Here is a 15,187-nt window from a genome sequence, read left to right as displayed (position 1 = left end):
CTAAGGAGCTTTCTTTTTATTTGTATGTAGTTGTTGTTGCCTCATTGTTTTTTGTAGAAAACAATCTGTTGCAACTTTTCTATAGGACCACAAGGTGTTTCACGACTGCAGGAGAGTAGCATAGTAGTTTGGGGAAAACCAAAATCTTTTTTCCATCAAGGTGAAATTGCCTACTGACTTGACGATGGGAGAGGAGAAAGTGTCAGAAGTAGCAGAGCTCTTTAAAAAACTCTGGCAAGAAGACAGCAAAAACAATACTGATGAGCTTGAGAGGGAATCCATCTTTAATCCATTTTTTAAAGGTTGTTTTTAATAACATGAAGGACGTGAACATTTTTGGATGAGGTTGTGGATCGTGAGGGTTATATCTCATACTGTGAATGCAGAGTTGACCAATAAAGGACACAGAAATATTTAATTATTTTGTGTTTTACTTAATTAAGTATTAAATGATTCTCTGTTTATGCCATGATGAACACTAAAGGTAAGTTGATGTGTTTGACAGATGCAGCACAAATATAATAAATAGTGGCTCAATATAGGGTGAAAAATATGGAAAGAAATTAATATTCAGACAAAATTAATCCAATACTGCCGTTTGGTATAAAGGTTAGATGTCAAAGTACTGTATATTATATTATTATATTAGATGCTAAGTGTAACTTGTTTTTTCTGTAAAATGCAAAACCTATATTATACATGAGGTGCTGAGTTATATAACACAAGGCTAATTAAATTAATATAATTTTAATGGTTTTTATTTCCTTTTGTGGTGCAAGGTATTTAAAATCTAAATTTAATTTAAACATTTGATACTGAAAACAATGAAAACTAAACTAAAACAAGCAGAAGCAGACTAAACTAAAACTAAACAAAAGAAAACTAAAACAATCGAAAAATAATAATAAAAAAAAAAACTAAAAACTACCTCTGATGTGTTGTCATGGCTTAATTGATAAAAATACATAATATGCAGCTAAAAATCAAAACTTTCACAATTCAAATACATGGCCTATCATGTGCAGTTATCAATATTTTACATAATATTATCATTAATTGAAAAGTATGTTCTTCCTGGAGAGAAGATTGTATGCTTGTTTGAACAGTGAGCCTAATATTTTTTAAAGCATCATCCAGATGAAAAGGCAAGGGTTATAACACACTATCTGCAAATTTATCATTGCATTTTATTTTAAAAAATCATTGATTCGTTTGTCTGAATCGATATAGTACCTACAAGAGCACAGTTTTGAGAAAATAATCTCAAAGTTTGGAGGTATAACTGTTAGAATGCCAGTCAGTAATATAATGCAATGCTATGCACAGAAGTTCTTTTTTTCATGAAGGAAGTGTAAAAATGAACAAATCTACACAGGGGATGGTGGTGATGCAGCATCACTTCAAGACTTTAGGCCACTTGAATCAATTTTTAAACCCGGAATAAAGTTGCTCTACTGAATTCAGTGGAGCGCTGCTTAACAATGGCTAATTCAGCATCCTTGCATCTACCCTACACTCCGTAACTCAAACTCCATTTGAGCTTGGCGAGCTTCGGCCTTCTAACGGGCCTCAACGCAACTGAGCCAAACGCAACTTCAACCATTTGTGGGGTCGCTCCTAGCCAGAGCGCCTTCACACACGTCTGCAATTTCAGCAGGCACTGTTAATGCCCCGCAGGCTTCCAACCGTTGTAACAGCAAGTCTTTAAGTTGCCTCTGCGCGATCGGAGAAAGTGATCCGCAATCTGCATAAGATCCGTCTTACGGCAATGCTCAATGGCGGCCCCGGAAGAAGACCTCAAGAAACCGCTCCAAGTTAAATGACGTAGCCATGTCCAACTCCGATTAACACAATAACTGTCCGTTCCACCACTACAATACAATCCAGAACACAGGAAAGAAGCTCCCGGATGAGCCCCCACTTTGTTATGGCCCAACTCTCAAGGGGTATGAAGTAGGGTGCAACAAAACAAATGCACTGCAGACAGGTTGTTGAAAAAAAAGGTAGCAAAGACTTTTAGTGTCTCAACCGGAACTTGGAAACAGTACCGAAGGGTGGTAAAGAACAAATGCCGGGGTTCGGGGAAACTGCTCAAACCAAAGAACACAGCAAAACAATCACTCGCTAAAATACAAACACAGCCAATAAAAAAAAACAAAACAAAACCAAGGTGATCTGAAACAGGTGGAAATAAACTGGCTACTAATCTACAAAAGTGCGAGAGCAGTTCCAATAAACTCCTAACTATCCCAGCATATACTACAACTACTCTAACTAAACACTTTCCACTAAATACTACTTAGAAAATACACAACTTAAGGCGAAGCCAAAAGGGCTTGATGATTACCAGTTATCACTAAGAGATCAGAACTAAAGTAAACAATCCTCACAACCAAAACATCTTCTAAGGAAAAAAACTATAAACCGGTAAGGTTCATGAACAAAAGGTGTCCGACCAACGGTCAGCAATTCCAATACTCCACACAAAGCAAAAACCTCAAGTCTAATTATTCAAATCCTAACCACTGAGGTAACACTAAATTCCAAGACACAGCTTTAATCCACACAAACACCGCAGTTCTCAAGGCCGGGAGCAGACTGCCTGTGTCAACAGTTGCTCCTTGAATGGTGATTCCAGGCTTTATTTCCGGAGGAGCGCCTTCAGCAGTTGTGATTGGTCCCTCCGGATCCAATAGGATGGGTGGAATAGGCGGTGTGTCTGGTCTGACCAATCCACTGGAGGCACAGACAAGTAGTGGTTTACATAGATGATAGGTTTCAGGTGGCCGGGATTATCATCAGTCGTAACACTCCCCCCCCCTAAATTTCCAAAACCGTATTCATGGTTTTGTGAACAAAAACAAAAACATCAGGGTTAGTAACAAGTTACTCTATTCTAGAGGGGGCATCAGCACACACATTTTCAGATCCTTTCTTAGGAGGTATGTCCAACTTGTAGTGCTGGATCAGCAGAGCCCACCGCATGAGCCGATGATTTTTGTTGTACATGCGACCTAGAAAAACAAGGGGGTTATGATCCGTGTACACCACTATCGGAGATATGGCGGAGTCGAGGTAGACTTCAAAATGCTGAAGAGCCAGTAATAATGCAAGGGTTTCCTGTTCTATTGTGGAATATTTTACCTGATGTTTGTTAAACTTGCGCGAGAAGTAACAGACTGGATGATCAACTCCTAGAGCATCCTCCTATCAGAACAGCTCCAGCCCCCACAGCACCAGCATCAATCTCCAGCTTGAAGGGGCGGGTTAGATCGGGAGCTGCCAGAACTGGAGAGTGGCACAACAAAGATTTTGCGGTTTCAAAGGCAGTCTGGCACTCATCAGTCCAGTCGAAGTTTCGTTTTGGGCTGATGAGGTCAGTAAGCGGAAGTACCACAGTGGAAAAGTTCTTATAAAAGGACCAGTAATATCCCACCATACCGAGGAAACGGCAGAGCTCACGCCGCGTAGCAGGAGTTGGGTAGTTCTGAATAATGCTTGCGTTAGGGTCGATGGGCTTGACTTGACCTTTTCCTATTTGTCGTCCTAAATAAGTTACTGTGGCTTGGGTGGAGGAGCACTTAGCCAAATTTAGGGTCAGCGAGGTCTTTTCTAAGTGAATGAATACTTCTTGTAAAGCATTCATGTGTTCCGGCCAGGTGTCGGAAAACACAACGAGGTCATCAAGGTAGACAGAGCATTTAGGCAAACCATCTAGAACAGTGTTCATTAAACGCTGGAAAGTTGCTGGGGCATTACACATTCCGAAGGCCATAACAGTGTACTGTAGGAAGTTATCGGGTGTAACGAAGGTGGAAATGTCAGAGGCACGGTCCATTAGAGGTACCTGCCAGTATCCTTTTAATAAATCGAGTTTACTTACATATCAAGATGCACCTATGTTGTCAACACAGTCTTCGATTCTGGGGAGAGGAAACAAATCCGTTACTGTGACTGCGTTTACTTTGCGATAATCCGTAATGAATCTGGGGGATCCATCGGGCTTAGTCTCAATGAGGCACGGGGAACTCCAAGGACTGCAACTAGGCTTAGCTAACCCATGTGACAGAAGATACTCGGTTTCCTGTCTCATCAAAGCTCTTTTAATAGGCGAGGCACAATAGGGATGCTGTTTTATAGCTTTACTATCGCCAACGTTGATATTGTGCGTTATTATCACAGTAGTTTGGGTGGGAACATCTCCAAACAAGCCCGGATGATCATGTACTAAGGTCAGTAAATCCTCCTTCTGATCAAGGGATAAATGTTCCAAAGTGCTAGGCAACTCTGACAACATTTCAGTGTTGGAAAGTCGAGTGGCTAAGCAAGCTCTCCTCGGGGATCTGAGTCCATCTTCTTCTTCTTCCGTTTTTTAAATCCCGAGCGGGGGGGCCACTGCAGCTGAAATATGAGTTTCAGGCACAGGGTCACTAGCATGATATAACTTGAGCATATTAGCATGGCAAATCCGTGATTTACGGCGCCGGTTCGGAGTGCTAAGTACATAGTTATTCTCTCCTTTACAATCGACGACGACAAATGGTCCTTCATATCTTGTGGTCAGGGTGGATCCGACTGTGGGCAACAGCACGAGTACTTGATCTCCACTTTTAAATACTCTTTTTACAGCGGAGCGGTCATGACGAGCTTTCATTCAGGTCTGCGTGGCGGCTAAGTATTGTCGAGCTAAGGAGTTCGCGTGGTGTAATCTGGCGTGAAAATGCTTTACATATTCCTTAACTAAGCGACTTGGAGGGTCTGCAGGTAGCAGGGATCGTTCCTTAAGTGCGTGGAGAGGGCCGCGCGGTGTGTGTCCAAAAACAAGCTCCGTGGGGCTGAATCCTATCGAGTCTTGTGTTGCTTCACGGGCTGCAAACAACACAAAGGGCAAACCCTCGTCCCAAGACTTCGTATTATCCACACAATACTTCGTTACATCGACTTCAAAGTCTGGTGCCACCGTTCTAGGGCACCTTGGGATTGAGGATGATAAGCGCTCAACGTGATAAGTTTTATATTTAAGGACTGACAAACACTCTTAAAAAGTCGAGTTTTAAAGTTCAATCCTTGATCAGTTTGTATAACCTGAGGCAAACCGAATAAGGAGAAGAACTGGGTCAATACCTTGATCACTGCTTTAGTAGTGATTTTTCGGAGGGGAACAGCTTCAGGAAATCTGGTGGAGGCACACATGATGGTTAGAATGAATTGATGCCCATTCTTCGTTCTGGGCAAAGGGCCAACGCAGTCTACGATGACTTTGTCGAATGGCTGGTCTACTACTGGGATTGGCTGTAAAGGCGCCGGGGGTATAACCTGATTTGGTTTTCCCATAATTTGACACGTATGACAAAACGCAACACATCCTGCGTCATGCCAGGCCAAAAAAAATGCTTCAATAGGAGCTGGGTTGTTTTTCTTATTCCCAAGTGTCCAGACCACCGACTTTCATGAGCTAAGGAGATTACCTTAGTCCTAAATTTCTCTGGTATTACAATTTGTTTGATCACACTCCACTCAGTCTCAGGATGCTGTTGGACAATGACAGTTCTAGGAATGTACATAAAAACTGACACTGCCATCAAAACAAGTCAGAAATACATATGTTTAAAGTCAGAAAATTACACAGTACTACTTTAAGACTGTTAACATATTTTTCTTTTGCTCTTGTTTTATATGACTGGTTATTTTTTGAGATGTAGTTTTACTTTTGTTTTTAGTGTATTTTAAGTTAGTTTTAGGCATAAACATCCTGATTAGGTTAATGGGGAAAAGTAGTGCTGATTTTACTTACAGACTTCACTATACCTTTTGTCCTTTAGCTTTTCCCTACAGCTACTGTACATACAGGTTGAAGTAAAAAAAGACACTAAAAGAATTGACAAATGCAAGGACTGCATAAGCATAGCATGTTCTTGGTATGGTTTCTTTAAACGTGAGCAAGCTGGGGTTAACCCACAGTGGCAACAGTTTATTTTAGCAGAATTGACTCTCTGTCCTTCCTATCATACTCAGAATGTTGACACTCAGTTTGCTGCTGGAAGGTGACAGAAATACTTAATCTAAGCATTTTTTCCTATTAAAGAACTCCACTCTGTTTGCTCCATTATAGCTATAAAAGCTGATCTGAGATGTGTCAAACCTCATCAGACATGCCCCCACCATCAAAAGAACAGCCGAGGCTCATCTGGCAGAGTGGTTATCTTCACCTCAGAAGGCCAGCAGGGCGATCTCCAATGTATCTGCATATCAAACTTCCTCAGGCAAAGACACTGAATTCCACATTTCTCCTAGCATCTTCACAAGTGTTGGGAAAAATTGTGGCATATGGCATATAGAGTGCATAGATATGAGAAGAGCTTGTGTGAATGGATGAATAAGAAATGCTTATAAGAACCACCTTGTAGATCCTAGATGTGGTTAAAGAGGCATTACACAACTGTGGATAATTCTTCAGGGAACTGAGAGCATTGCTCATCACTTTATTTAGAAACCAGATTTTATTATTATTATGTTTTTTTTGTATCACATCATAAATATTTATTTTATGCTTTTGCCTGACTTTGAATAAAAGCAGATGTTGGACTACCTTGACGGTGATAAAGGAAGCCAATATATTCTTAAAGCACCCACCACAGGACACCCACTGGCACATGTGTTTTCCAAATTCCGAAAAGTGCAGGCTCATATAAGATATGTCCATACAACTGTCTTATTCTTAAAGATGAATTAGCATGTCTAGAAAAAGTTTTCTGTTTTCCCATTCAACATCATATCAGCAATACCCCAAAGTCTGTTCCTGAAAATGAAACAAAGACACGGTGATGGAACCCTGACAGCCATGGATCATTGCGGTACAGTGTTAGAAACTGAGTCAGACTGTTCCACATAATTGGCACTAAAAAGCCCTCCAGACATACCCCATTCTTCAGTTAATACTACATCAATGTATCGGCAATGCTCTGGCAACAATGGCTCATTTCAACAGAGTATTAGATATTGAGTCAAACGGTTCCACATAATTGGCACTAAAAAGCCCTCAAGACAGACCCTATTCTTTAGATATGCGTTTAATTGTCCAGAATGATTGCAGAGTGAGAGATCCTCTCACTTATCAAATTAATGGATTTGAAAAGTGGGGCAGATGAGTGCTTAACGCATATTAAAGTGGAATGGGTCATGCAAAAGGTAAGCTGTTTATCTCTCGAAGGGGAGCATGGAGCAGAGGAAGAACATCTCATGGAAAGAATGAAAAAGTCACAAAAGTATGTTATCCATTCATCATTTCACACAGAAATGGTGGCTAATGCTAAAAATAAAGATTTGCATGTTCACTACAGTAGCTCAAACACACTATTTTAATAAGAGACCCAGATGCTCCTCTTTCCATAAAAGACCAACATTTCCTCATGTTTTATTTATGAAAGTAAAGGTAGTGTATGGCCACACATGGGCTATCATATTTCTCTGCTCATTTATAGCTCTCCTGCCTGAGCCTGGCTGGGCCCAGATAACAGTGAAACCGCCTGGAGGCCAGACACAACATCCCAAAGAGTAATGCAGGCCATCAGAACACCCAGCAAGAAATATGGTAATGCAGGTCAACTCAAAACTCTTATCAAAATGCCATTCAGCACGGTGAATGAGCGGTGAGGACTGGCTGCCAGCTGGCCTGACAGCAGCAGAGACATCTCACATCCAAAGGGCGTTAAGTTTAAGCTTCACTGGTTTATTATAGGCAGAAAAATGAAGATATTTGTAATGTTTAGTTCATTCAGTAAAAGTCAATCATGACAGAGACCAGAAGCTGTTTTTATCAAAAATATTTTCTTCCTCGCTGGTTGAAACACATGAATATGTTTTAACTAGGTTGCAGTTTTTTTTCTGCAACATCACAGCTGATGCACACAAATCTTTAAATCTACATTGTTTAGGATATTTAACCCAAGGTTACTCAGATTGTCCAACACAGCTCATTCCTGTTGCAAATAAGACAATTTTTTCCTGTGCCATCTCTCCGACACATCAACAAAATATATAAATAAACAAAAAAGAACAATAAACAACATATATATATATATATATATATAAAACTTGGAAAACACATAAATAAATAAAACAGGAAAAAATTAAAATAACTAAAATCCATGCTCATAGCCACTATGTGCACAAGTTGCCTGTTTCCTTCTATTCCAGACTTTACACTGTATATATAACTGGATTTGCAAACACATGGTTATTAAATAATCTTTTATGTAGTTACATCACTGTCCAAATACAGACTTGCATGTGTTGATACTTTGTCAGAGTGTTTTTCTTAAGTCATCATAAAACGAACATTATAAAAAAAAGTGGATTTCGTTCTCAACTTTACTGACCTCACAGTGATGATATTATCTTTGATCTTCTTCAGTTCCAGCGTAACGTCCTGTTTCTATATGTAATGGCGATATCCCAGAGCAAATCTCTACACACAGAGACCAAGATTTTTATACTAATTTGTGAATTTAATTTTGTTATTGCCAAAAACATAATTAAAATTTGCTTCTCATCATACCAGGTTTCCTAAACTCCATAAACTCTGTTGTTTTTTGGATTAGTAGAAAGCATCCATCTTTGCTCCAGTCATTAGCGCATGCTAACATCTTTTACAAATTTCTTTTTTTTCTGCAGCAGAATTTTCTTTCTGTAGCGTTTAAATTTTTAGAAAATTAAATTAATTTATGTATCTTGGAAGGGGGCATAAATTGGCATTCAGACAAAAAAAAATTAAAGTGCACGAAATAGTAGATGAAGTGTAGGTTGTTATTTGCAAACAAGAACATTTTTTCAGATTTTTTTTTATTTTTACCGTAACTATATGGTTATAAAAATTATACATGATTATGCAGTGCAGCAGGTGCACAGCGCTGATTTCTGCTTTGCTATAAGAATCATAATAATGATAAAAAAAAAGACAAAAGCTGCAACTGTGCAACTGATTGAAAGTGGGGAGCAGAATGGAATAAAATGTTACATTTACATGATAAAACCAAGAAAGAAAACCTTTAAATGATTGTGTTAGATCAGCTTGACTTGTCACATCTGCTAGGAGTCATAGATTAGGACTGGCTGTCCAACACACCGTGTACAGATGCTGAATTTCAGTGAGGGAATTTTAAATTTAGACTTTAAACTCTGTATTTTATTCTGTGGCAGGAATATGTATGCTGCTATAGTCATGAATACAGTGCCTATTTGTTTTTTTAGAGGTTAAACTAATTCCATGTACAACCCAAACATAAAAGAACACATCTGTTACTTCTCACCATTCAACCAATCTCTCATACAGTAAACATCATCCTCCAACATCCTAATATAAATCACTTTTGGCCTGAGGACTCAGGATTCTCTGAAGTGTGAGACTGTTGTTCTTTTGTACAGATTCACCTTGAGTACTGAAAATCAAAACCCTTGTGACTTTGGCCTTTGGCCCAATCTCATTTCCTCCCCTTAGTCCTATCACTTGACCTCATGCTTCCATTTTTCAGGGACAAGATGTCCCTTTTCTTTTGGCGATCAAGAAGTAGCAACCACCCAGCCATCCAAATGGCCACACCCACCCTAACCCCACCAGAAAAATTTATATCTTAATCTTGCCAAACAAATGTGTCACAGTCTCCGAGTTTTTGGTTTAGTAGTTTGTTTTACTGTCCTATAGGTTTTCTTTTGCTCTCTGCTTCCTGTTTGTAAGTGGACATTGATTTGTTCATTCACTTCACGTGTCCCTTATTAGTCCATCTCCCTTTGTTTTCTTTTCACTTTTGAGTTCATTGTCATGTATCCATCATGTCTCCCCAGCGTTTGTGCTTTATATTAAAACTGTGCTGCTGCATTCTGTCTGCCTCCCACCTTTTCAGTCTGATATTGGGTCCTTACTTCTGCCGCACCGTGACACAATTATATAAGACAGAAAGGTAGGAACATGGGAAAGAATTGGAGATGGGCCAAAGCATTAGCTGAAAGGGTATCCAGTTGATTAGTTGATACAGTTATCAACATGCATGAACATGAAATAAACTCTTACAAGGTGGACAACTTTTATTTACAGAAATGTTATGGTATTACTGAATGAAACAATGGCTCCTAGTTGCCTCTTAAGCACTGGTTACTCATTTATTTCCATGTAAAAAGCTACAAGTTATCAATTAAAACCAGAAATTAGAGCATTCAAGACTATGTCAGTTAAGTCAGGAAAAAGACATGTGAATGTGAATCTATGTCTATTAAAGGGGCAATAAGTTAAAATTAATCATTTCTAGACTGCAGGATTAAAAAAAATCGCTACATGAGGAACAGGTGCTGTAATTTCCTCTGCCGTATAGTATGACGTCACACACAGCATCTCTGTGTTGATCTCTAGTCCCGTGTTTACCAGCCGGTCTGGCTCGGTGTTTACGTTCACGTGAGCTGCCTGCGCGATGGCCCTCCCATATTGGTTGGGTAATCAAGGTGTTTTGCAGCACCTGGCAAGTTCTCCCGACAGTCCTTAAATACCATCCAATGGACTCTGCTCCTCCCCTTGTCATTCCCACTCCTCCTTTCCTCCATCAACCAATCCCTGCTAAAGAAAGCAGAAGTACACCCGCCTTCACCTAGAGGGCTATCACACCTGCCTTCTCTCCTCGGCCCTCCCTCCTTATAAAAGGCTACAGCAAGCAAGCAATGGCAGCTCATATTTCCAAAGCGAAATTGCAGAAAGAAAACATTCACTTGCAGATGACCAGGCTCTGACATTACCTAAAAAAAAACAAACAAACAAACAAACAAACAAACAAAAAAAAAACCTGCGGTCGTTGCCATAGGGACATAAATTTGATTAACACTGATACAGCTTTATTATTGAATACAGTACAGAATTTACAGTGCCAACAACAAATAAATGACTTTTTTTTAGGAGTGAAAGGAAGGAGAATATTAAAAGAATCATCATGTCACCAGAAAAAAAACACACAATGTTCCTGTTTCATTTCTATGTGACGTTTCCAAGTAAGTTATAAGTCTTACACATTCATGTGTAAGACTAGAGTAAAAATGTAAATAAGGATTCAACATGCAAACGCAGTGCTTATGTAAATTGTGACCTAGTAGGCTCCACTCTTCACCGGGTGAGGTCTTAAATCGACCGTTGGGGCTTTAACATTCCCCAGAAGGGGCATCAGGTTGCCACAGCAGGGCAAAAATTAGGCTTTAAAAATGGGACACATTGTCATTCAGAGCAACGATGGCATGGGTGGTCAGTTTTTACTTGACAGTTCCATTTCCATATTTTTCACACTTGAAGAGACCTTTTCAGATCTCTGGAGATAATCACAAATGAAATGTGATGGGACTTACACAGACAACACTTCCTGTTTAGAGACCTCTGGTTGACCCTGAGAATCAACTTTCAAATAGTTATGAATAATATTTGTTGCACATTTGCATTCTGTCACTCTTGTGGGCTGCAACAATGATTCAAGACAGCCACTAATCTTTTTCTAATATTAGGAAACGTATGTTAAGATAGATAACTTTGTTTGGACGGGTCGTTATTTGAATCTGTAAGTCTCAGGGCAAATTTTGCACAGTGGGTTGTCCCCGGCTCATTTATCCTGGAAGAATTCTGTCTCTGAAGTTGTTGCACACCCCTCAGTGTCACGGCTTTAATGGATACAAGGATTTGGTTTCTTCTTGCCCGATCCTATTTGGGTGGAAAACATCAACAGTGAGGCAGGGAGTGCAGACAGTAGCAGTGATGCAAATAAAAACGAAACCAACCAATCTCATCTTCCCTTCATTCTGTTCCTTTTCCAACAACAACCGAATAACTTAATAAATCAGCATTTGATACAGGGGAAAATGAGAGAGGAAGCAACAAGACTCAAAGCTGTACTGACAGTGGCTTCTTTGGTTAAAACACAAAAAGCTGATTGTGGAAAAAGTTTGTTTAAAAAGGTGTCCTTTTTAAATCCTTAAATATTCAGGTACCTGTTTTATTTCTCACGAGAGTGCATATGGAAATAGTTAGAAAACTTATTTTACAGGTAACTTTAATACACAGAAAATTTAAATAAATTAGCAAAGGCAGGGAGAAAGTTCCTATACGGTGGAACTGCCTAATCTTTTTTTTTCTGACTTTTGGATTGTTTAGCAAAAACTACATTTAAAACATATTTTAATTACTATTCACCTTATTTATGATACAGTATGATATTCTATATTGTCCCCAGAGGGAAATTTGTTTTGGATTTAAGTGCTACATTAGCTGGCTTTGCTAAACCAATAGGTAGACAACACAAACAATAAGCCACTGTAATATGCAATACATCCATCCTCCTACATAATGGAATACATACATGAAGTACATACATTGCACAATACCAAAGGAGCTTATTCCTTGCTGAGACTCTAAATCTTGAATTTGAAATAAAGAGAACATTATATATTTTGTTATATGAACTTCACATTGGACCTTTCTTTTCATTGATAGCTTTTTGCATGATCAGATGAGGCAGGCATTTTAAAAATGACTTCTTAAGGACTGTTTGTAAATGAAGAATATCAATAACCTAGTACAAAACTGGATTTAAAGAAACATTTGTTTTACATTGATCTATCATTACTCCATTGTTGATATTATTTGTATTAATGGCTGCAGAGATGAGGGTTAATTGGTAAACATATTTAAATCTCTTAAAATAAATGTTGAATGATTACACAGAGCAAGTTTATTGGTTTATTGCAGTGCTGGCCCTGACCAATTTGATGCCCTAGGCAAGATTTAATCTGGCACCCCTTGTATTACATTCAATTTCACAATCAGTCTTTATACAATAACACAGAAGCATGTATGTATTTAAGTAAAAATAACACTTGAAACAAAACTGAAGATACAAGTCACACAACATAACATATAATTTAAATGAGGTATTGCATAGAAGAATGTCGTGACATGTAAAATCCAAATACTGAACATGAAAACTAGTAAAATTATATTAACTGAACCAGCACAGACACAACAAGACACATTAACTATTACAAAGAGAAATCACTGCTTACTATGATTCCAGCACAGGAAGCTGTCTGCATGTTGACTGTAACAACGGCATCAACAGCACCTTAACTAACTCACTTTACAGTCTTACTCTTCCATGTTTTCTTGTTGTAAAGTTGTTTTAATGTCATCATATAACAGCTGTTTTGTGACAATATGATGGAAAGCCCACTGAAACATTCTTGTATCATAGTAGATCGCTGGTAGGTTTGAATAAGCTGGAGCTTAGAGAAGCTTCTGTTAGTGTCTATTGGTGAAACCTTCAGTCCTGATGCTGTGCTGAGGTAGAGGAGCAAATGATGTTGGGGGAAATATTTCTGAAGTCTATCTGAAGAGAGAAGAATATATGACCACTGGATGCTACATTTTAATAGAGAGAGAGAACAAATTCTTGGTGTGTGTTATATTTAAGATTAATATAAAGTAATGCTGGGCTCACACCAAACGATTTTCACGATCGCAGACTAAAAATGGAAGACTTTAGGAAATTTTAGTTTTACTGGAGTCACAGCGCTCCCGTCATCTCTGTCGTTAGGTGTAAGCTGGTAATCTGTGCTGTTTAAAGTCAATCTTTCCCTAGTCTTGGATCCGCGACAATATCAAACATGTTTAATATTATCGCAAATCGCAGTGATGAAACACGATCAACAACCAATAGTTGAGCGCTGACAAAGCAGAAACAGGAATCCCGACAGAACACTGGCAAAAACGGACGAAAAAAACAAAAAAAAAAACGGAGAAAAAAGAGCGGGCGGTTATTAAGAAGTAAACGTCTGCTGTGGATCATTTATGTGGTACAGTATAATGATCTAACAAATGAGAGAAGAACAGGAACTCCTTCATTCCTCCAGATTCTGATGATTCGGTGTAACACCTGGTGGAGATGCAAAGCCACACTTAATGATGATGATGTGTAATTCCCTCCTGGACTGAAACTCTCCCCTTGTTTGCCTTATTGTGGGTAGATCAGCCCTGTTCCAAACATATCACAAAAAATGCTTAAAGAATCTAGTTGTAGTCTTGTAAATAGTGACCCCAAAAGAGCCACAGTCTTTGTCAAATCTCAGTCTGAGACTAGGCTGAGACTTAAAACTCTAAACATTTGTCTTTAGATGTGAGCTGGTAGTTTTCTGGAGTCTTTGGCAGATCTTTTAAAAGTCTTCTGGTGTAAGCCCAGCATAGGAATGAATGTCTGTTATGTGAAAGTGTGACTGATAGTGTATATGACTTATGAAAGATATGGGGACTCCAAAGTATGAATAATTAACAATAATACACTTTAACTCCACTTTAACACAGCTTTAAAATTTTAACATAAACTGTGACCCAATAAATCAAAAACAAACCTGGAAACCATAGAACATTTTAACTGACATACCAGCAGGGAAAACACAGCCAACAGACTAAAGTAGCACCTTAACAGGCTTAATATTAGATTTCCAAATAGCCCTGATGAATTTAAAGTGGTAGTAGCATTAACTTAAGTTGACTTTAGCAATTTATTGATTATAAAAAAGGTAGCAAGATAACATTGCAAACAACAGTAACAATGAGATCCAGAAACTATTTATTTCATTGACGTCTCTCTGTCTTTTCTTCCGCTTTCCTTTTTTACTTTCTTGGGGGCAAGACTGTTTTACCCTTTTAGCAGTGGAAGTATACCCAATTTTTTTTCAGTCAGCATTGCGTATACCCACATACCCACTTCTAAACACCACTGATGTGAACCATTCAGTTATACCTGTGAACCTAATTGTCATTTTTCCCCCAGAGATAGTTGGGCCATGACCCACCCTACTCTTCCTTCAATTGGCTAGTACTCACTGCTTCACTGATTTATTTAGTTAACTTCAGCCAAGGAAAACTCTGTGAACTGTTTACAAGTTTACTTTTAAATTTCACCTTTGGAATACATGATGAACTGAGCAATTCAAACTAAAATTAGCTTCACAGTTATAAACGTCCGTGTGAATGTCCATCAACCCGTAGCTCAGCTAATGTTAGCGATGCTACACCGGTGAAGTTAGCCAGCAGCTATGTAAACATAAGCCTGACACCCATGCCCGCTATGTCCCCCACCCCTGTAAGGATGCTCGTCAACAACTAAAGATG

This window comes from Melanotaenia boesemani, chromosome 18 (genome assembly GCF_017639745.1).
Source record: "Melanotaenia boesemani isolate fMelBoe1 chromosome 18, fMelBoe1.pri, whole genome shotgun sequence".
NCBI classification, from domain to species: Eukaryota; Metazoa; Chordata; class Actinopteri; order Atheriniformes; family Melanotaeniidae; genus Melanotaenia; species Melanotaenia boesemani.
Note: the sequence above shows the minus strand (reverse complement) of the source record.